Below are 22712 nucleotides of genomic sequence, written 5' to 3' on the forward strand. Positions count from 1 at the left end.
TGGGTAACTGATTCCACCTGGACATTTTCAGAAAGACCATGAAAACACAGCTTTGCTCAATTACTTGTTCACAGCTTCCTCTCCTCATTTATCTGAGAATCATCATGTTATTTGGAACTTTTTCCTTACTTTGTGTGACTGGAAAAATTTTTCCTGTTAGCTTTTAAGTCTCATATAATTTCCTTTTACTCCTTATGGATCTAGCCTGGTTTTCACTTTTTGTGGTATTCCTATTTCCCTTTTCCGTTACTGTATTGCTTTGGATTTCAGCCAACTTGGCATCTGGTTACCTTGTGAAACAGCCCTGAAATTTTACATCAGAGTAAAATTACTTCAATGTGTTGTGCATCTTTTGTGTCCCATTAAAACTAATTTCTAAATACCTGTGCCTGTGGCCACCTATGAGGTCGGTTACTGCATGGAAATGTCCTTTCTGTTTTCCCTGTGAATATTCTACCTAGAGCCAGCATTTCAAGAGCACAGAGGAATGAGGCATGCTTATATAGTCCTATATTTGTCAGCTACAGGTTGCCGTAATAAAATATCACAGATGCTGTGGCTAAAACAACAGGTATTTATTTTCTCATAGTTCTGTAGCTAGAAGTCCAAGAGCACGGTGCCAACATGGACAGTCTCTGGTGAGGGCTGTCTTCCCGGCTAATAGATGGCCTCCTTTTCACTGTGTCTTCATATGGCTGGGCGAGCGAGCACTAAGTGTCTCTTCTTATAACGCCACTAATTCCACCATGAAGGCTCCATCCTCATAACTTCATCTAAACCTACTTATCTCCCAAAGGCCCCATCTCCAAATACCATCCCCCTGGGGGTTAGAGCTTCAGCATATGAATTTGGGGCAGGGAGACACAATTCATTTCGTAGCAAGTTCCATTTTTTTTTTAACAGGTGAAGGAAAAATATCAACCTGTCCTTTTCAATGCGATAATAGCGGGGTGACTTGAAATCAACCTATTACTTAATTACTACCTAGAGGCAATGTGATAATATAGTTGTTAAAGATTCTAGAGCCAAATTACCTGTTTTTTTCTCCCAGCTAGTACTTTCTAGCTGTGAATATTCAGGTAAATTAATCAATTACTGTGCCTCAGTTTCCTCATGTCTAAAATGGGTGTAATAGTAGTGTTTATCTCATAGGTTTTTTGTATTAAATGAGTTAAACAAAGTACAGTGTCTGGCACATAGTACATTGTTCAATAATTGTTATCATTGCTGATATAATCACTACAATTGTTAATGTGGTCTCTGTTCTAAACTCATATGGATTCTGGTTCTGTTCTTGACTCAGATCATTCAAGTGTAATGCCATCTATCCTCTCCCACCCCTAGATCTTAACTGAGGATCTGGGATTGAAATGGAAGTTGTCTCATTCTCTCATTTGTAGGAGGCATTTTGTCAGCCTGGCTGAAGTTGAGCCTGGAATTGGAATGAGTGCAGAGTTGGGGGTTACCTCAGGAAGTCAGAAGTACGAAGAGGCAGAGATGAATGTCTTAGGGCACAATTTGGGAAACACTATTCTATCTTTTGAGGGCAAGTGGAGGTTCATAAATGAAAAGCATTTAGAAAGTTTAGAAGCTGGCTGATACTGGAAAGCAGCTAAAAGCAAGACCCCAAAATGAAACATGAAACCGGAGGGGATTCCACATTTCTGAGAGTAGGCCTGAAGAGGTTAAGGGTAATTCTTACTGACACTAGCATTTTGAGTGGGCTGCTCTTTTCCAAACCCCAAGATCAGGGTGAACAGAAACAGGCACTGAGTTTCTTAAAGTATGGGGCTGGTTGCAGCAGTGGCCATCTTTGTTATAGTCTGGTATTGATTATTGTCAGGCAGTAAAGGAAATAAATCCACATACAAAGTTCCTTGAATAAGCAGGCAATGGTCATTTGAAGATACCCTTTCCTATGAAATTGAGAATTGCATATTTCTTGAGATCTACTTAAGTCAAAATATATGTGACTTGAGACAATCATTGTCCAGGGAATGATACCTAAGTTACCATTTCCAAATGAAAATTTTCCATTCAGCTTTTTGGGAATAACCTTTCCTTTAAAAGATTTAAAAATCAAAATATGGAAGCCCCTCCCCACTATTAATAAATAAGTAATACATTCTGCATTGGAACCCATCTCTTGATTAGAAGCACAGGCTTGTCTCTATTTAAGGAAATTGACATACAGTATTTAGAAAAATGCTTTGTAAAACAAAGCCATCATGAGAAGGGAGATGGCATACCAAATAGAAAATAATCTCCAACAGAAATTTAGCATATTGCAAACACTAATAAACCACTTCTACAAAAAAAAAAAGACCTAGGGAAGGGTTTCCATGGAGGCTGCCCTTCAAACTTTGAACTTCCTCTGTTTTTTTTTTCCCCCCCCCTCAGGAACCCATCTCTGTCAACAGTGCTCCTCATCAAGGCTCATGATCAATAATCAAACAAAGCACAATATTTCTTTATTGCAGCTTATGGTGGTTTCAAGGTACACTCTACATTCAAGTTGGTCAGTAACAGGGCATGGATCTCATTCATTAAATCTGGTATCACTTGAGCTAATTAATAAGCAGAGTTAAGTTGGCTGACTCCATCTTACAACTCTCTCAGTCCTACTTTGATAATTCCTCCCTTGATAATTCCCAACTTACTCTTACCCCAAGCCTAATGTATGGCTGTTTCTTTCTCAGCTGCCATTGACTCAGATGAAGCAAGTTCTGTTTTTTCTCCCCCCTCTTAGTGTAAGATCAAAAGTACTCTCTGTACAGCCATTCAAACTCCAGCTGAGTGATGCTTCACTAGTGCCTTACTCCCAGGGATTTTCCCTAACAGGCCCTTTTTCTTGTGCACAAGTTGCCCAGTTAGCTGTCCTTCCTCTACACCAGCCCTCAGACTTTAACACCAGTCCCAAGGGTAGTTTCCTATAGTGATTTGTAATATCTGCTCACTCATTTTCTTTTTATTTATCTCCTTTACAGTCTTACAGCTTTCACATGGCTTTCTAGCATCAACCTCCTCTTCAGAGTCACACATACCTAGATAGAGGGTCACATTTCAGGAAATAGTATGGTTAGTGGTTACTAAATCAGGCTGTAATGTTGAACCATTCACTCATTCATTCATTCAATAAATGCCTTTTTAATAGAGAACTATACATATTTTTTAATATTTATTTTAATGACAATTTATATTACAATTTATTAAGTAATTTTTATGGGTTCCATTTTGGAGTTAATTGTAGATTCATGGGCAATGGTAAGAAATAATACAGAGAGATTCCATGTGCCCTTTACCTAATTTCCTTCAGTGGTAATGTCTTGATAAATTCTAGTATAATATCACAACCAGGATATTTACATTGATACCATCAAGATACAGAGCAGTTCCATTACCACAAGGATCCATTTGTTGCCCTTTTATAGCCACATAATTCTCATTGTGAAGATGTGTGTCCCTTTTATAGCCACACAACCTGCTGTCCCTGATCGCTAGCAACCATTAATCTGCTCTTCATTTCCATAATTTTGTCATTTCAGGAATGTTATATAAATGACATCATACAGTGTGTAACCTTTTGGGATTGGCTTTTTTACTAAACATAATTCCCTGGGAATTCATCCAGGTTTACTATGTGTATCAAGAGTTTGTTCCTTTTCCTTGTTGAGTAGTATTCCATGAGATGGATATACCACAGCTTGTTTAACCATTTATCTGTTGAAGGATATCTGGGTTGTTTCCAGTTTTTAGTTATTACAAATAAAGGTGGTGCTATGGGCTGAATTATGCTCTCCCAAAGTTAATATATTGAAGTGCCAACCCCCAGTACCTCAGAATGTAACTGTATTTGTGAATAAAGCCTTTAATAAGGTAATTAAGTTAAAATGAGGTGGTTAGATAGGGTCCTATTCCAATATCACTGGTGTGTTTCTATAAGAAGAGGAAGAGGGAGGTGGGGATGGTTAATGGCTACAAAAATAGAATAAATAAGACCTACTATTTGATAGCACAATAGCATGACTATAGTCAATAATAACTTATTTGAACATTTTAAAATAAGTAAAATAGTGTAATTGGATTGTTTGTAATACAAAGGATAAATACTTGAGAGAATGGATGCTCCATGATTTGATTATTTCACATTGCATGCCTGGGTCAACACATCTCATGTATCTTATAAGTATATACGCCTACTATGTACCTACGAAAATTAAAAATTTAAAAAAATTTTAAAAAGAGGAAGAGAAACTAGGCGTACTCATGCACAGAGGGATGGGGGACAACCATGTGAACAGGCAGCAAGAGCGCAGCCATCTGCAAGCTGAGGAGAGAAGCCTCAGAGGAAACCAACACTGCTGGTACCTTGATCATGGACTTCCAGAATCAAGAACGTTGAGAATAAATTTCTGTTGTCTTAGCCACCCAATATGTGGTATTTTGTTATGGTAACCCTAGCAAATTAATACAGCTGCTATGCATAGCACAACGTGTAGGCTTTTGTGTGAACATAATTTTTCATTCTCTGGGATAAAGTTTTTAAAATTGCAATTCCTGGGTCATATGGTAGTTGAATGTTTAGTTTTACTAAACTGATAGGAAACTGCCAAACTGTTTTCTAAGGTGACTGTACCATTTTATATACACACCGGCAATGTGTGGTATGAGTGATGCAATTTCTCAGCTTCCTTGCCAGGATTTGGTGTCAACACTATTTTTAATTTTAGCCTTTCTTATAAGTGTGTAGTGGTATCTCATTGTACTTTTAATTTGCATTTCCATGATGGCTAATGATGTCAAACATTTTTAAAGTGCATATCTGTCATCTCTCTATCCTCTTTGGTGAAATATCTGTTCATGTCTTTTGTCCATTTTCTACATGGATGGCTTATTTTTTTATTGCTGATTTTTGAGACTTTAAAAAATATTATAGATACTAGTTTTTTGTTGTATATATACTTTATAAATATTTTCTCCCATTCTCTAGTTCATTTTTAAAAAATCATTTTAAGAGTCATTTGCAGAGCAAAAGTTTTTTACTTTTGAATAGGCCCAATTTATCAAGTTTTCCTCTTATGGATCATGCTTTAGTTATTAAATCTAAGAACTCTTTGCCTAATCCTAGATCCTAAAGATTGTTTTGTAATTTTCTAAAACTTTTAGTTTTACATTTCACATTTAAATTCATAATCTATTTTGAGTTAATCTTTGTATAAGGTTTGAAATTTAAGTCGTTTCATCTCTTTTACTTATACATTTCCAATGTTTCTAACACCACTTGTTGAGAGACTATCCTATCTCCATCAAATTGCTTTTATACCTTTGTCAAAAGCAGTTAGATATATTTGTGTGGGTCTCTGAGTTCGAGTTCCTTATTCTGTTCCTTTTATCTATATGCTTGTCCCTCCACACAGTCTTATTGCTGTAGTTGTATAATAAATCTTAAAATGAGGTAGACTGATTTACTCTATTTTTCTTTTTCCAAAATTGCTATAGCTTTTGTAGTTCCTTTGCTTTTCCATATACATTTAAAAATAATCTTGTCTATATCTATAAAAATTTTTGTTGTAACTGTGATAGGAATTGTATTAAACCTATAAATCAAGTTGAGGAGACTCAGTATCTTTACTATATTTAGTTTTCCAATCTATGAACATAGTATTTTTTTCCACTTAGTAGATCTTTTATTTCTTTCAATAGAATTTTGTAATTTTGAGCATACAGATACTATACATGTTTTATTAGATTTACACCTAAGTGTTTCATTTTCTTGGAGCATTTATGTTTGTTTTTCATTTTAATTTCCATATGCTCATTATTATTATGTAGAAATATGATTGATTTTGTGTGTTGATCTGATATTCTGCAACCTGTAGATCTTATATTGTGCAAGCTTTCGGGTTATTTGTTTTTAGACATGGTCTGGCTCTGTCATCCAGGCTGGAGTACAGTGGCATGATCACAGCTCACTGCAACCTCTGCCTCCCAGGCTCAAGCCATCCTCCCACTTCAGCCTTCCAAGTAGCTGGAACTACAGGTGTGCACCACCATGCCTAGCTAATTTTTGTATTTTTTGGAAGAGGCGGGGGTTTTGCCACGTTACCTGGTCTTGTCTCGAATTCCTGGGCTCAAGCAATCCTCCTGCCTCAGCCTCCCAAGGTGCTAGGATGAATAGCTTGAACCACCACACCCGGCTGACTCTGTAGTCTTATTTGTTCTAGGAGGGCTTTCTTTTTTCTTTTCGTTTTGTAGTTTTCTTAGGAGTTTTCTACATTGACAATTTTGCCATCTTTCATTAAGAGTGGTGAGGGCAGACATCCTTGCCTTGCTGCTGATTTTGGGGGGAAAGCCTTCAATCTTTCACCATTAAGCATAATGTTTGCTGTATATTTTTTATAGATATTCTCCATCAAGTTGAGGTGCTTCCCCTTCATTAGCTTGCTGAACTTTTTTTTTTTTTTTTTTTTACCATAAATGGATATTGCAGATTGTCAAACGCGTTTTCTGCCTTTATTGATATAATTATATAATTTTTCTTCTTTAGCTTATTATAGTAGATTATATTAATTGATATTCAGATGCTAAGTCAGCATTACATTCCTGGAGTAAATCCCACTTGATTTGATTTTCTAAAATTTTGTTGAGGACTTCTGAAGATCTATTCATGAGAAACTACATTGGTCTGTAGATTCTTTTCTTGTAATGCCTTTGTCTGGTTTTGGTGTTAGGGTAATGCTGCCTCAGAGAATGAGTTGGAAAGTGTTACCTGTGCTTCTATTTTTTGGGAGTGATTGTGAAAAATTGGTATGAGTTCTTTAATAAAAATTAGAATTTCCCAGTAAAGCCATTTAGGCCTGGGGCTTTCTTTTCTGAAACTTTATAACTTTTTTTTTTTTTTTTGAGATGGAGTCTCACTCTGTCGCCCAGGCTGGAGTGCAGTGGCGCGATCTCAGCTCACTGCAAGCTCTGCCTCCTGGGTTCATGCCATTCTCCTGCTTCAGTCTCCCGAGCAGCTGGGACTACAGGCGCCCGCCACCACGCCCGGCTAAATTTTTTTTGTATTTTTAATAGAGACAGGGTTTCACCATGTTAGCCAGGATGGTCTCGATCTCCTGATCTCGTGATCCACCCACCTCGGCCTCCCAATGTGCTGGGATTAAAGGCGTGAGCCACCACACCCGGCCGAAACTTTATTAATTATTGACTCAATTTCTTTAATAGATATAGGCCTAGTCAAATTATGTATTTCTTCTTGTGTGAGTTTTGGTAGTTTGTATGTCTCAAGGAATTAGTCCATTCCCTCTATGTTATCAAATTTTTAGGCATAGAGTTGTTTGTGGCATTATCTTGTCTGTTTAATTGATGTCATTTTATTATTAATTTTCTACTTCTTGTTCCTCTGTGTTTGTTTTCTTAACTTCCAGTGGGTTACTTGAACATTTTTTTAAGGAATTCATCTTTATTTCTTTACAGTTTTTGAAACACATTGCTTTGCTTTGTATAATTTTTTGAGTAGTTGATTCTAGGTATTACAACACACATAATTATCATAGTTTACTTGTTTTGATACATTACTACTTTGAATGATGTACAGAAAACTTACTTCTATTTGGATTTATCATCCCCACTTTTAGAATATAATTTTTCACATTTTTTTAATTTGAACTATTACTTTAAATACTACATTTAATACATTTTCTATATGTAAGTACGATATCAGATGGTGTTATAATTTTTGCTTCAATTATCAAATATAATTTAATAAATCCATAAAGAGTAGGATAATCTATTATATTTATGCTTATTTTTACCCATTCCAATGCCTTTCCTTTCTGAAATTCCATGCCTTGTATTTCCTTTTCATTTACAAAACTTCACTTAGCCAGTCTTTAAGGGCAGGTTTACTAGTGACAAATTCTCTTAGTTTTCCTTTGTCTGGTAGTATATTTTCCTTTCATTGCTGAGACATATGTTTGCTGTATATAGAATTTGCAGTTGAAACTTCTTTTCTTTCAGTATTTGGAAAACGCTGCATCACTTTTCTTTTGGCCTTCTTGTTTTCTGATGAGAAGTCTACTGTCATTTGAGGTGTGTGTGTGTCTTTAATTTTTTAATTTTGAATTTTTGTGGGTACATACTAGGTGTATTTATGGGGTACATGAGATGTTTTGATACAGGCATGCAATGTGTGAAGACCACATCATGGAAAATCATCTCAAGCACTTATGCTTTGTGTTACAAACAATCCAATTATACTCTTTCAGTTATTTTTAAATGTGCAATTAAGTTAATATTGACTATAGTCACTCTGTTGTGCTATCACGTAGTAGGTCTTATTCATTCCTTCTAACTATTTTTTCATAGGCATTAACTATCTCCACCTCTCCCCAACCCCACTCCTACCCTTCCCACCTCTGGTAACCATCCTTCTACTCTCTATGTCCATGAGTTCAATTGTTTTGATTTTTAGATCCCACAAATAAGTGAGAACATGTGATGTTTGTCTTCCTGTGCCTGGCTTATTTCTCTAATATAATGATCTCCAGTTCCATCCATGTTGTTGCAAATGACAGGATCTTATTCTTTTTTGTGACTGAATAGTGCTCCTTTGTTTATAAATTTCACATTTTCTTTATCCATTCATCTGTTGATGGACGCTTAGGTTTCTTCCAAATCTTTTCTACTGTGAATAGTGCTGCAACAAACAGGAGTGCAGATATCTCTCTGATATACTGATTTCCTTTGTTTTGGGTTCTGGATAATATGGTAGCTCAACTTTTAGTTTTTTTTGAAGAACCTCCATACTGTTCTCCATAGTGGTTGTACTAATTTACATTCCCAGCAACAGTGTACGAAAGTTCCCTTTTCTCCACATCCTCTCCAGTATTTGTTATTGCCTATCTTTTTGATATAAGCCATCTTAACTGGGGTAAGACAATATCTCATTGTAGTTTTGATTTGCATTTCTCTGATGATCAGTGATGTAGAACACCTTTTCATATGCCTGTTTGCCATTCATCTGAATTGTTCTTCCTGTGTAAGTAATGTGTTATTTCTTTCTGGCTGCCTTCAATTTTTTTTTTTTGTGGAAGAAGGTAGAAGGGAGAGTATTCCAAGCAGACGAAGATTGGCTATGATGAATCTTGGCATGGATTTCTTTGGATTAAACCTGTTTGGCATTCATTAAGCTTCTTGATTCTGTAGGTTTATGTAGTTTTTGCCAAATTCTGGAAATTTTCAATCTTTATTTTTAAAAATATGTTTTCAATCCTACTCTCTCACTCTTCTGCTTCTGGAACCACAATGAAACGAACATTAGCTCATTGTTTTTGTCCCAGAAATCACCCCAAATGATCATTTTTTAAAATTCAATTTTCCCTTTTTTGTTTAGATTGGGGAAATTCTATTGGTCTGTCCCCAAGTTCACTGATTCTATCCTCTGTCTTTGTCACTCTACTTTTGAGCCCATCAGTGTGTTTTTAATTTCAGTTATTGTATTTTTCATTTCTGTAATATTCATTTGCTTTTTTATAACTTCTATTTATTTGCTGAGATGTTCTATTTTTTTTCATTTGCTTCACATGATTTGTAATTGCTTCTTCAATCGTTTTTGCAATACTTGCTTTAAAATCCTTTTCAGGTATTTCCCATACCTCATTTATTTTGATGTTGGCATCTGTTGATTGTATTTTCTCATTCATGTTATAATTTTTTTGGTATTTTGTATGATGCATTATTTTCTATTTCATCCTGGAGATTTTGCATATTATGGGACTCTGGATACTATTTATTTATTTATTTATTTATTTTTTGCAGGCATTCCATTTTGAGGTTTAATATGGAGTTGACTGGGTGTGTATATTCAGTTTCCCACTTGGCCTCACTGATACCACCTGGTGAATGTAGATTGCCAAATCACACTGCCTTATTGCAGATGACTTGGGTGAAAGATCAGTTCCCTGCTTTTCCCTGCTGACACTTTGCAGTGAAAGTGGGACACTGACTCACACCACCTCATTCCCTCCAGGTGGGGGTATAAGATCACCTCTCTGTTGTTCCCTGCTGTCCCCCAATGCTGAGGGACTCAGGATGCTTTGTTGATGCAGCATTGGGGGCAGAATAACACCTCCCACTGGGCCCTACTAATACCAGCGAAGGGAGAAGGGGAAGTGGGATTTCAACTAGCTCTGCATAACACGGCCTAATTCAGTTTCATTAATGCCATGTAGGTGTTGAGGTCAGCTCCCCACTGGTTTCTTCTGACACCAGGAGAAGTGGTAAGTGGAATGCCAACTAGCCCTGCTTCACACTGTCTCATTATTTCTGCAACTTGTGGGCTTTCCTGGCACCAGAGATAGGGGAGAGAAGAGTGTTAATAGTCCCAATTTGCACCATCTCATTCAGTTTCATTGATGTTGGGAGTAGGTAAAGGCTCAGCTCTCCACTGGACCCTGATGACAGTACCCTGACAGGAGAATCAGAGCATAGCCTGCTTCCCCTGTATAGGATATGGAAGATCAGATTCTTGCTTAGCTTCCCAATATCACCAGTCAGGTGAACCAGAGATCTGCCTGCTTCCTTAAGGCAGGAGATGGAAGATTAGCTCCCCATTCTGCTGTACTGATGCCACTCTGCAAGGGAATCAGAATCCTCCATCCTTACCATCACAGAGCTTAGAGACTAGTGGGAGAGATAAATAATCAAGAAGTAAATTCAAACAAGTATATAAATGCAACTGTGATATAGGCTATGAAGGAAAAGCACAGAGTCATATGAAGAAGAATAAGCCTTTTAAAGGAAGTGACATGTCAGATCCTGAAGGATGAAAAGGGAGCCAATAATGTGAAGGTGGAAGAGAGAGTATTCCAAGCAGTGAAAATTGCAAGTGAGATGGCATTGTGGCAAAAAAGGATCTGGGTATTCATGGAAGTAAATGTAAGTCCAGAATGGAGAAACTGAGGTGGCAAAGTAGTGACAGAGTAAGGCTAGCATGTTAGCAGGTGCCTGACCATCCAGGATTATGAGAGCTATGGTAAAGATTCGAGATTTTTTTCCCCTTAAGTGTGGAGACTAGGAATGAAAGATTTTCTTTTTTTTTCTTTTTCTTTTTTTTTTTTTTTTTGAGACGGAGTCTCGCTCTTTCACCCAGGCCGGAGTGCAGTGGCACTATCTCAGCTCACTGCAAGCTCCGCCTCCCAGGTTCACACCATTCTCCTGCCTCAGCCTCTCGAGTAGCTGGGACTACAGGCGCCTGCCCCCAGGCCCGGCTAATTTTTTGTATTTTTAGTAGAGACAAGGTTTCACCGTGTTAGCCAGGATGGTCTCGATCTCCTGACCTCGTGATCCGCCCGCCTCAGCCTCCCAAAGTGCTGGGATTACAGGCGTGAGCCACCGTGCCCGGCCAAGGAATGAAAGATTTTCAAGAGGTGTAGGAGTATGTCTTTATTTAACCCTTAATAAAAGATCAACCTGGATACTGTGAAAAGAGTAGATTAGAAGAGAAGAGTGGAATAGGGACACCAATTCAGATGCTGCAATAGAAATCAAGATGCAAGATGATAGAAGCTTGTAAACAGGTGTTAGTGGCAGAAATGGAGAGATGTAGAAAGATTTGAAATTTTAAAAAATTTCGTTTGTCATCAAGGTGTGTGTTTTTAGAAATTTGAGTGTTTAATTGCATTAGCATTATATGAACCCATTATAACACAGTCCCTATGGAGACAAAGTGTATTTCCTTCTGTCAATATACAGGTATGAGTTTATTGAATCCTGAATTTTCTTTCTCTATATTGTTTCTGATAATTCTAATGGTAACATAAGTAGGCCTATAAATGAACCCAAATCCACAGAAGACCGCACCTTGTTAGGCTGAAAACACACCTGTCTGTGCTTTACCCATTAAAATAATCCCACATTAGTCTGTCTTTGGGAAACAATGAGGCTATTTTCTGGGGAACAAAGATCTGTGGGTGAGGAGAAAAAAAGAGAAAGGACGATGGAACCCTGCTTAGTCCAGAATAAGCCCTGAATAAATATGAACTGACATTAGACTAAGTTTAATTCAATTTATTTTAGTGAAAAAACTTGTATTTTAAAGGCTTAGTTTAAATGACAGTAGTAATTTACAAATCCATAAACATTTGGAGCAGGATTTTTTCTTTGTCATGTGGTTATTTATTTTATGAAAACACGTTTGCATGTATAATTAAAAGCCTGATAGATAAGATGGGCATTGAGAAATTTCAAGTTAACATTTTGTAAGCCAAACATCTCCTGAAATTTGATCAAAATCAAACAATATTATTTTATACTATGTTCTTTAATAAGCAAGTATGGATTGCTTATAGACATTATTTCTCAAGAGCATATCTCTATCAGTCAGGATTCAGTTGTAAGAAACAAAAACCGCTCCACCTTTATAGGCATTTAATATAGGACTGTGGATCTCCAAAAAATATTGGCAGGACTTAGAGGAATTAATTCTGATCTCGGCCTCCAGAAATGAATCGCAGAATAATACTGTAGAACTAGGCTGCTTACATCAGGAAGGCAGGGAATTGGGAACCCTTCCACTTGAGTTCAAGGACACACAGCCATGGCTGTACTTGAGGAATCAGAAGCCACCGTTACTGCAGCTACAACTTCACCCCATAAAGCAGTTGTCAGGGCATCCATGGCCGAGTTCACCCCCATCACCAGTAAAACTGCCTCTCAATACCAGCTAAGCTAGTGGTGCAGAAAACCCAACATTTTCAAGACTTTGTTTGTTAGCAACAACAAAGCAGCCAGGAAATTATTCTCAAATCACCTTCTACCTTCTAAATCTCATGAAAGTACATCTAATTGGTGAAACCTAATTTGCATCCAGAAACATAACTGTAAGGGAGGCAGATGTTATTTTTTGAGGCTTGGCAGCACAGGAAGCCACGCTAATGGGAGGCAAGAGAGAGTGCTGAATGGAATTCACCAGACTTACAAGCTCTTTTGCTACTAAAGATTGTATATATTTGTCTTTCTATCCTTAAGCTTCCAAACAAAAATAGCAATGACCATATGGTGATGCCTAACAGAATGCAACTCTTTCTGGTATAAACAAAACTGTGGACATCTTCTTCCCAAAAAGGGGATATCCAGGGTCTCAGTAGTCACCAAATCCATCTTTGCTTGATACTCATTCATTTTATGGTTTTGTCATAATCCTACCTTGATATACTGTAACTTAAAAACTATTATAAACTTAATTACTACCAACATATTTTGCATAAAATAGTTGGGGAAAAGGAAAGATATGTGTATATTTGTGTATGTATGTGTGTAAGCAAGGGAGAAAATATGGGTACCTATTGAAATTCTCATTTTGAATATTGTTATTCAATATTCTCATCATGCATATTGCTGTGTGTTGGTAATAGTTCATTCATTTAAACTGGTTTATACTAGAGTCTGGTTTATATTTGTATTTATACAACAGTTTATTAATCCTCTCTCCCATTAATGGGATTTAGGGTTGTTTCCAAGCTTTTTATGTTGTTAGCAGTACTGCTATAAACATTCTTGTACGTATTTCCAGTTTTATATATGTAAGCGTTTATTTGGGCATATGCCTTGGAGTGGAATTGCAAGCCATAGGCTATATAAACCTTCAACTTTAGGGGGTAATGTTAAACTGTTTTTCAAAGTGATTGCAGAAGTTATTACTTTCAGACTCAATGTGTAAGTTATATGGTGAATATACATAATCTCTAACGTTAGGTTTGTCAGACTTTTAAATTTTTTGTTAGTGTAATATGTATGAATTGGTATCTCATTGCACTATTGATTTGCATTTTTCACAACCACCATTGATATTAAACTCTCTTCATACATTTTTTTGGCCCCGTGTGTCTCCTCTTCTGCTAAATGTCTCTTGTTCACTTTTTTTTTAACTGGGTTGTTTGTGCTTCTCTTATGGTTGTATAGCATTACTCTGATCTCTTTACTACAGATCATACATACTGAAAGATCACTATGGACCCCATGAATATGTATAATTATTATTTGTCAATTAAAAATAAATAAAAATAAAGAAATTTTAAAAATTCAAAATAAAGTTTGAATTCACTGCTAAAAAAATAAAAAAGAAATAAAAAGAATTTCTTTACTAATTCTTTCTTGGTTGTGTGTATTCTCCACCTGGCATTCCATAATGTACCTTATCTTTCTTACTTTCTTTAAGATGTTTTTTAATGCATCAAAATATTGTCTAAATTATCAGGGAAAGATGGCTGACTATGGTTACTTCATCCTCCCCCTCGCCAAAAGTGACCAAAACAATAAATAAAAAACTGTATTTCAACTGGAGTGACTGAGAAAATATGGTGGAGAGTACTAAGGGAGTAGCAAAACCCTTGTGGAGCATGGAAGCCCAGGATAACACCACAGAGAGGTGAGCAAGGCATCTTTCCTCTGCCACATGTTCTCCCCACTGGGATTGGCTTAGAGTCAGAGTCTTATTTTTACAAGGAAAATGTAAGCTAGAGATCCCCATTTGTCCCCATTGCTACATCAAATACCAGCAATCCTTGCTACAGGAGACTCCCCTAGTTCTCACAGGCCCCAAATCTAGTTTGGAGAGTATCTGGGATTTTGTGCAGCTGCATTGCCTTAGAATAGGAGCTATCCTTTAGCACCCTCTATCCTCATGACCTAAATTGCTACTGCATAAAACCATCTTGAAACCAGACCCACTGCTAGAGTGCATCCTATCCTGGGGGCCAGCAGCCCCCACTGTCATTGTCATTCTACTATGTTAACAGAAATGCCTGTAGCACCACTACCCCAAACCACAAATACTGGAATTATAGCCATTTCACAAATGAGAAAGATAAAGGAAATAAGGTTTAGTACCAAAGAAAACCACCAAACCACAGAGGTAAACAAGAGAGTAAGAAAGGACCAAAGGATCTATAAAACAACCAGAAAACAGTTAACAAAGTGTCAGGAGTAACCCCTTATCAATAATAACCTTGAATGTAATTAGAGTAAAATTTCCAATTAAAACATACAAAGTGGCTGAATGGATAAAAAAGCAAAACAAAAACAAGACCCAACTATTTCCTTCCTACAGGAGACTCGCTCATGTAAAGATACACAGGCTGAAAGTGAAGGGAGGGATGAAGATATTCCTTGCAAATGCAAACAAAAAACGAGCAGGAGTAGTCATACTTATGTCAAATAACTGTGTTGACTTAATGTCAATAACTGTAGAAAGAGACAAAAGTCATCATATAAAATTAAAGGGATCATTTCAACAAGAGCATATAACAATTATAAATATATAAGCATCTAACACTGGAGTATCCAGACATATAAAGAAAATGTTATTAGACCTAAAGGGAGAGATAGACTGCAATATGATAATAGTTGGGGACTTCAACACCCCACTTTGAACAGTGGACAGATCATCTAGACAGAAAATCAATTAAAAAAATTGGACCTAAACTGCACCATAGACTGAATACACCTAACAGACATTTATGGGCCATTCCATCAATAACTGCAGAATACACATTTTTCTCAATTGTACGTGAAACATTCTCCAGGATAGACCATGTCTTAGGACACAAAACAAGTCATAACAAATTTAAGAAGAGAAAGAAATAAAAGACATTCAAATTGGAAAAGAAGATATCAAATTGTCCCTGCTTGCCCATGACATGATTTTATATATATTAATAGAAAATTCTGAAGACTCCACCTAAAAATTATGAGAACTTATAAATTCAGTAAGGTTGCAGGATACAAATCAATGTACAAAATGGCAGCATTTTATACAGTAATAGTAGATTATCAGAAAACAAAGTCAAGAAAGCAATTCCATTTATAAATATTAATACTACAGAAATAATGAGATACCTAGGAATAAACTTAACCAAGGAGGTCAAAGATCTCTATACTGAAAATCGTAAAACATTGATCAAAGAAATTGAAGGCAAGAGAAATAAATGCAAAGATAACCCATGTACATGGTTCGAAGAACTGATATATAAAAAATAGCCATACTACCTAAGGTGATCTATAGATTTGATGCAATCCCTATCAAAATACCATTGACAATCTTCACAGAAATAGAAAAATAATCCTAAAATGTATATGGCACTACAAAGGGCTCTGAGTAGTCAAAGGAATCTTGAACAAAAGAAGAAAGCAGGAGGCATCACACTACCTGGTTTCAAACTATACTACAAAGCTTTTATAATCAGAAGGGCATGTTATTGGCATGAAAACAGACACTTAGACCAATGGAACTGAATCAAAAGTCCAGAAATAATTTCACATATTTACTGCCAACTGGTTTTTGGCAAAGGTAACAAGAATATTCACTGGGGGAAAGAACAGTCTCTTCAATAAGAGGTATTGGGAATACTGAATATCCATATGCAGAAGGACAAAACTAGACCCCTCTATCTTAAAAGTCCACTCAAAATAGATTATGGGCTTAAATGTAAAACTGAAAACTGTGAAACTAATAAAAGAAAACAGAGGAAATACTTCATGACATTGGGATAAGCAAAAATGTATTAAATAAGACTTCAAAAATACAGGCAACAAAAGCAAAAATAGACAAATGGGATTACATCACACTAAAAGGCAACAACAATCTACAAAATGGGAGAAAATATTTGCAAACTGTATCTGACAAGGGGTTTATATCAAGAATATATAAGGAACTTAAACAACTCAATAGCACAAAGACAAATAACCTGAATAAAAAATGACCAGAAGACCTTAATAGACATTTCTCAAAAGAAAACATACCAAAGGCCAACAGGTATATGGATAAATTGTCAATATCACGAATTATTGGGAAATGCAAACCAAGACCACAATGAAATACCACCTCACTTCAGTTATAATGGCTACTATCAAATCTACAAAAGAAATGTTGGCCAGGATTTGGAGAAAAGGGAACACTTACACACTGTTTGTGGGATTATAAACTAATACAACCATTATGGAAAACAGTATGGAGGTTCCTCAAAAATTGAAAATAGAACCACTATACGATTGATTACTCCCACTACTGGGTATATATTCAAAGGAAATGAAATCAGTATGTTGAAAAGATATCTGCACTCCCATGGTTATTGCAGCTCTATTCACAATAGCCAAGATAAAGAATCAACCTATGTGTCCAACAACTGATGAATAAATTAAAAAATGAGGTTCATGTACATGGGATACTATTCATCTATAAAAAACAATGAAATCCTGTTATTTTTGACCACATAAATGAACCTGGAGGAAATCATGTTAAGTGAAATAAGCCAGACAAAGACAAATACCATGTGATCTCACTGACATGTGGAATGTAAAATTACAACAATAATGATATCATAGAAGCAGAAAGTAAAACAGTGGTTAACCGATGCTGGGTAGTAGACTGGGAAGGGCAGGATGAGGAGAGGTGAGTCAATGGGTATAAAGTTACAATTAGATAGGATAAATGAATTATGATGTTCCATTGCACAGTAGTGTGAGCATGGTTAACAGTAAAATATTGTATATCACAAACTACGTAGAAGAGAGGCTTTTGAATGTTCTCACCAAGGGAAAAAAGATAAATGCATGAGGTGATGGATACACTAACTACCCTGGTTGGATCATTATACAACACAAATATTGTATCGAAACATCAAATTGTACTCCATAAGTTTGTACAATTACAATGTGCCAATTAAAAGATAATCTTTTAGTGTCTTGTTAAATATTTCCCTACTTCATTGACTAAAATATTTTCACCTATGTTTTCTACATAGAATTGTAGTGTTTTATTTTTGACTGTTAAATCCTTAATCTATCTGAAGTTGGTTTTTTGATATCATATGAGTCAGAGGCCTAAATCACCTTTTTCCATATGCTAATTATTTTACCAGTTTCATTTATTGAACCATCCCTACTTTCCCTACTGAGTAGGTGTGCCATCTCTCTATCTTATATCATGGGTGAGTCTGTTTCTGGTATCTTCTATTTCATTCATCATTTAATCTTCCTGCTCCAATAATATACTGTTTAATATTATAACTTTATAATAATTCCTAATTTGGAGCAGGCAAATACCCCAAACTTGCTCTCCATCTTCAGTTGCATTCTGGCCAGTATTGGCCTGTTTGTCTTCCATATAAATTTTGTAATCATCAAGCCATGCGAAAACACTGTTGGAATAGAAATTGAAATTGCCTTGATTTTATTTCTAGATCAATTTTGGGGAAACTAACATCTTTAAGATATTAAGGCTTACTGTGCAATAATGGAGCACATTTGATTTATGTCTTTAAAATATATATCTTAATAACATTTTATAATTTTCCGTGAAGATGTCTGTGCATCTTTTATTAACTGTATTCCCAAATACTTGAGATTTCTAACACTATAAGAATTGTGTTTTCTCTTTAAATATAGTTTTAATGGCTTGCTGCTGATGAATAGAAACATAAATGAATCTTCCATATTAATCTTATATGCAGCTACCTTGCTAAATTCCCTTGTTGTGTCTAATAATGTGAAGGTTTACTCTTTGGGTTTTCTATAGAAATCACATCATCTACAAATAATCTGTAAATAATCACAATTTTGTTTCTTCCTTTCCAATCCTTATATCTCCGATTGCCTCATTATACCGTATAGGACTTCATGTACAATTATGAACAAAAGTGGTAATAATTTTTTTCCTTGTGTCATTCCTGATTTCAAAGAGAATGCTTCCAATGTTTGCTCATTTAAGATAATGTTAACTTTTGGATTATTTTATAGATGCTTTTAGTCAGGTTAAGAACTATCCTTTTTCATTTCTAATTGAAGAAGAGTTTTTAAAATCATAAATGGGTTTTAAGTTTGATGAAAGACTTATCTATTGAAATGATCTTTCGATTATCTGTATTAATCTGTAAATATGGTAAGGTACATTTATGGATTTTCTAATAATAAACCATCCTTGTATACCTAGAATACATTCCATTTGGTTATGATATATTGTCTTTCATATACTCTTTTGGGTTTGGTTCATTAATATTTTGTTAGCTGTTTTACATCTAAATTCATGAGTTAAAATAACCTGTAATCTTCATGTCTCATAATTTATTTGTTCTGATGTCAAAGTATACTTGCCTTACAGAATAGGTTGTGTGGTATTGCTTCTTTTTCTTTTATCTGAAAGTGTTTGTATAAAATTGAGATTATCTCTTTCTTGAAAGCTTGGTAGAACTCAACTATAAGACAGTCTTGACTTACTATTTCCTCGGCAGGAAGATTTTAACCACTGCCTTGAATTTTAAGATAGTTATAGGATGATTCAAGATTTTAAAATTTCTTTTTATATTCTTGTAAGTTACATTTTTCTAGCAATTTGTCTATTTCTCCAAAGTTTTCAAAAACGTCGGTTTTTGGTGTTAACGACATTGTTTTATTATCTTTTAAAACACTGTTCTGCGTGGTTATGCCTTCCTTTCCATTAAAACATTGTTTGCATCTTCTCTCTTTTCTCTCTTTATTAATCTTGCCAAATATTTGTCACTTTTTTTCCCAAAGAAACACCTATTGTTTTTATATCTTTGTTTTCTATTTCATTAGTTTTCAGTCTTATATTTATTATCTTTTTCTTTCTACTTTCTTTGGGCTTATTCTCTTGGGGTTGTTGTTTTAATAACTCCTTAAGATAGACACATAACTTTTTGGGCTTGCTTCCTCTTTATTTTGGGTATTTAAGGCTATAAATTTCCTTCAAAATACTGCTTTTATTACATCTTAGAAGTTTTGTTACATAGTGTTTTCATTTTATTCAGGACTAGGTATTTTTACATTTCCGTTGATTGTTTTGTCCATAAGATCCAAGTGACTGAACTGCTTGCTCTGTTGCCTCATCATACTGCAAAACATTCTAATGTTCTGTGCCTCACTCAAAGTTGGCAGAATTATGAATTACTTATTAAATGGGTCAAACCAGCTCATTCAAGTGTGATATATGTTGTCACCCAATCTCAAGGAAGTCCCCCAAAATGTACTTCTTTATTAGTGGTGGGTACTGTGAGATGCAAAAACTTGTCTTTCTCATTGGAGAGGGATAATATTTCAGTATATTACTGGTCTCCAGAAACTTCACTGAGGTAGGCCCCTGGTTTCACTGGTTTTACCTCCTGCTCAACAAGACCTCTGGAATTATTGCTTGTCATGTTCTATCAGCATGATGTTATCAATATTATAGACTAGCATCATGTCCTGTGGGCTGATCAGAGTCTTGGTGTACTAAATCATGACAAAATGTTGATGTATCCCTGAAATAAAATAGTGAATATTTAAGAGCAGTTCCTGACAGGTTAAATTGCTTCTGGTCTTTCTTGCTTCGTGGTACAGGGTTAAAAAAGCATTTGCCAGATTGGTAACTGCATACCAGGTGCTGGGGACAGTGTTGACTTGCACCACTTTCTTTAAGAGACTACATCTAGAACAGCAGCTGCAACTTGGAGTTTCTCACTGATTAAAGTGAAGATAATTCACTGTCAGTCTCTTAAGACCTGACTCTTCAGTAAAGGCAAAATAGGCCACTTAAATGGTGTGTGATAGGAATCACAATCCCTGCACATATCTTTGATGATGTCACTACACTCTGTGCTTCTCCCAGGAATACTACATTACTTTTGGTTTACTATTTTGTAGAGAGGGAAGTTCCACAGGCTTTCACTTTGCACTTCTTCCTATAATAGCCCTTGCTTTAAAGGTTAGGGAGTAAATGAGGGGTTTCTGTCAGTTGCCCGGTGATAATTCCAATGTATGCATTTGGGAAATGGGGAAATAACCACAGGATGGGTTGATAGACCTACTTCAGTAACAGAGAGATGGCTAGAATTCCACTTTATTACCTTACTCCTTTAAACCTCTGTATTTACCGGTAGACCGAAGTGGCTTTCCAGATACCCAGGAATTAGTATAACTCAAAGCCAATGTCCAATGTTTCCTAAAGGTTATAGGCATTTCTCTTTCCTCCGTATACAGCTATCATGATAAATGACTACAGGTTCATTTTGGTAAAGCCAAGAAGAAAGATGTACAGTGTACATTTGTGGTGGTATTACAGGATTCTTCCAGAAGGGGCTCCTTTTCTGTGGATTGACTCAGGCTATGAATGGCTAAAAAACCCCATCATTTTATATAGATCCAGTATGACCTGATAGGTTTGCTCATCTAATTTAGTCCAAGAGCCTGATTAATAATTAGCTACTACCTATGTTCTATGCATGTCAAGCCATTCTGAATAATACTCTAGCTCTGTTGCTTATTATAGTAAGCATGCTTACCTTGCTTCTGGTAGTTTAGTGCTGCCACTTAGTATCCGCCACTCTTTGATACCATCATTCTCATTGAAGTCAGGGAGTCTATTTCAATGGTGGATCTCCTACCTTCCTCTCCAAACTACAGAAGATAGGCACTGTAATGCTTTATTTTAAACTCTTTTTTTGGGGAAATATAATATACACTTAGAAAAGTACATAAAACAAATGTACAGCTTAGTGAGCTATTATAAAGTGAATTTTGTAGAAAAACCATGCAGATGACAAAATGGAGCATTGTTTGTACCCCAGAAATCTTGTGCATGATATTTTACTGTCAAATACCTCTTCCTTCTGCCAAAATGCAACTGTTTTTCTATATTTTATAGTAAGCATCTCCATATATTTATTTATTAATTTTCTACTATAACAAGCATTCCTAATCACATAATGAAATTTGACTTGTTTTGGAATTTTGTTTAAATAGAAGCATACTGGTAGTATATATTAAATTGGGAGTATATTTTATTTGGCTTCTTTTTCTCATTATTATAGTTTTGAGATTTATACAAATTGTGCATTTTTATTGATGTATAGTGTTAGTTCTATGAATATACTACAAAGTATCTGTTCTGTTGAAAGTGGGTTAGTTTGATCAGGGCTAGTTTTGTTAGTTGTTGCTTGTGTTATTTCACAATTTGCTATAGCAAATTACTTTAGGCTGGGTAATTTGTAAACAAAAGAAATGTATTGCTTACAGTTCTGAAGGCTGGGAAGTCCAAGATCAAGTTTCCAGTAGACAACAGTGTCTGGTGAGGGCCTGCTCTCTGCTTCAGAGATGGTGCCTTCTAGCTGTGTCCTCACATGGTGGAAGGGCAAAAAAGCTCCCTTAGGCTTCTTTTATAAGGGCACTGCTGTGGTTGGTATGTCTTTGTCCCCTCTAAAACTCGTGTTGAAATGTAATTCCTAATGCAATGGTGTTGGGAGGTGGGGCCTCATGGGAGATGTTTAGGTCACGAAGGCTCCACCTTCATAAGTGAATTAATACCACTATACAAAGGGACTGTGGGAATGGGCTCACCCTTTCTTGTTCTTCTGCCATGTGGGGACACGACATTTCTTCTGCTTTCCTTTCTGTCTTCCACTATGTGAGGACACAGCAAGAAGGCCCTCACCAGATACCAGATGCTAGTGCCATGATCTTGGACTTTCCAGCCTTCAGAACTGTGAGAAATATATTTCTGTTCTTTTTGAATTACCCAGTTTGTGGTATTTTGTTATAGCAGCAAAAAGGAACTACTACAGGTACTAATCCCATTCATGAGGGCTCTGCCTTCATGACCTAGTTACTTCCCAAAGTCTCCACCTCTTAATAGAAACACATCAGGGATTCAATTTTAACATATG

This window comes from Hylobates moloch, unplaced genomic scaffold, assembly GCF_009828535.3.
Source record: "Hylobates moloch isolate HMO894 unplaced genomic scaffold, HMol_V3 SCAFFOLD_7, whole genome shotgun sequence".
Lineage (NCBI taxonomy): Eukaryota > Metazoa > Chordata > Mammalia > Primates > Hylobatidae > Hylobates > Hylobates moloch.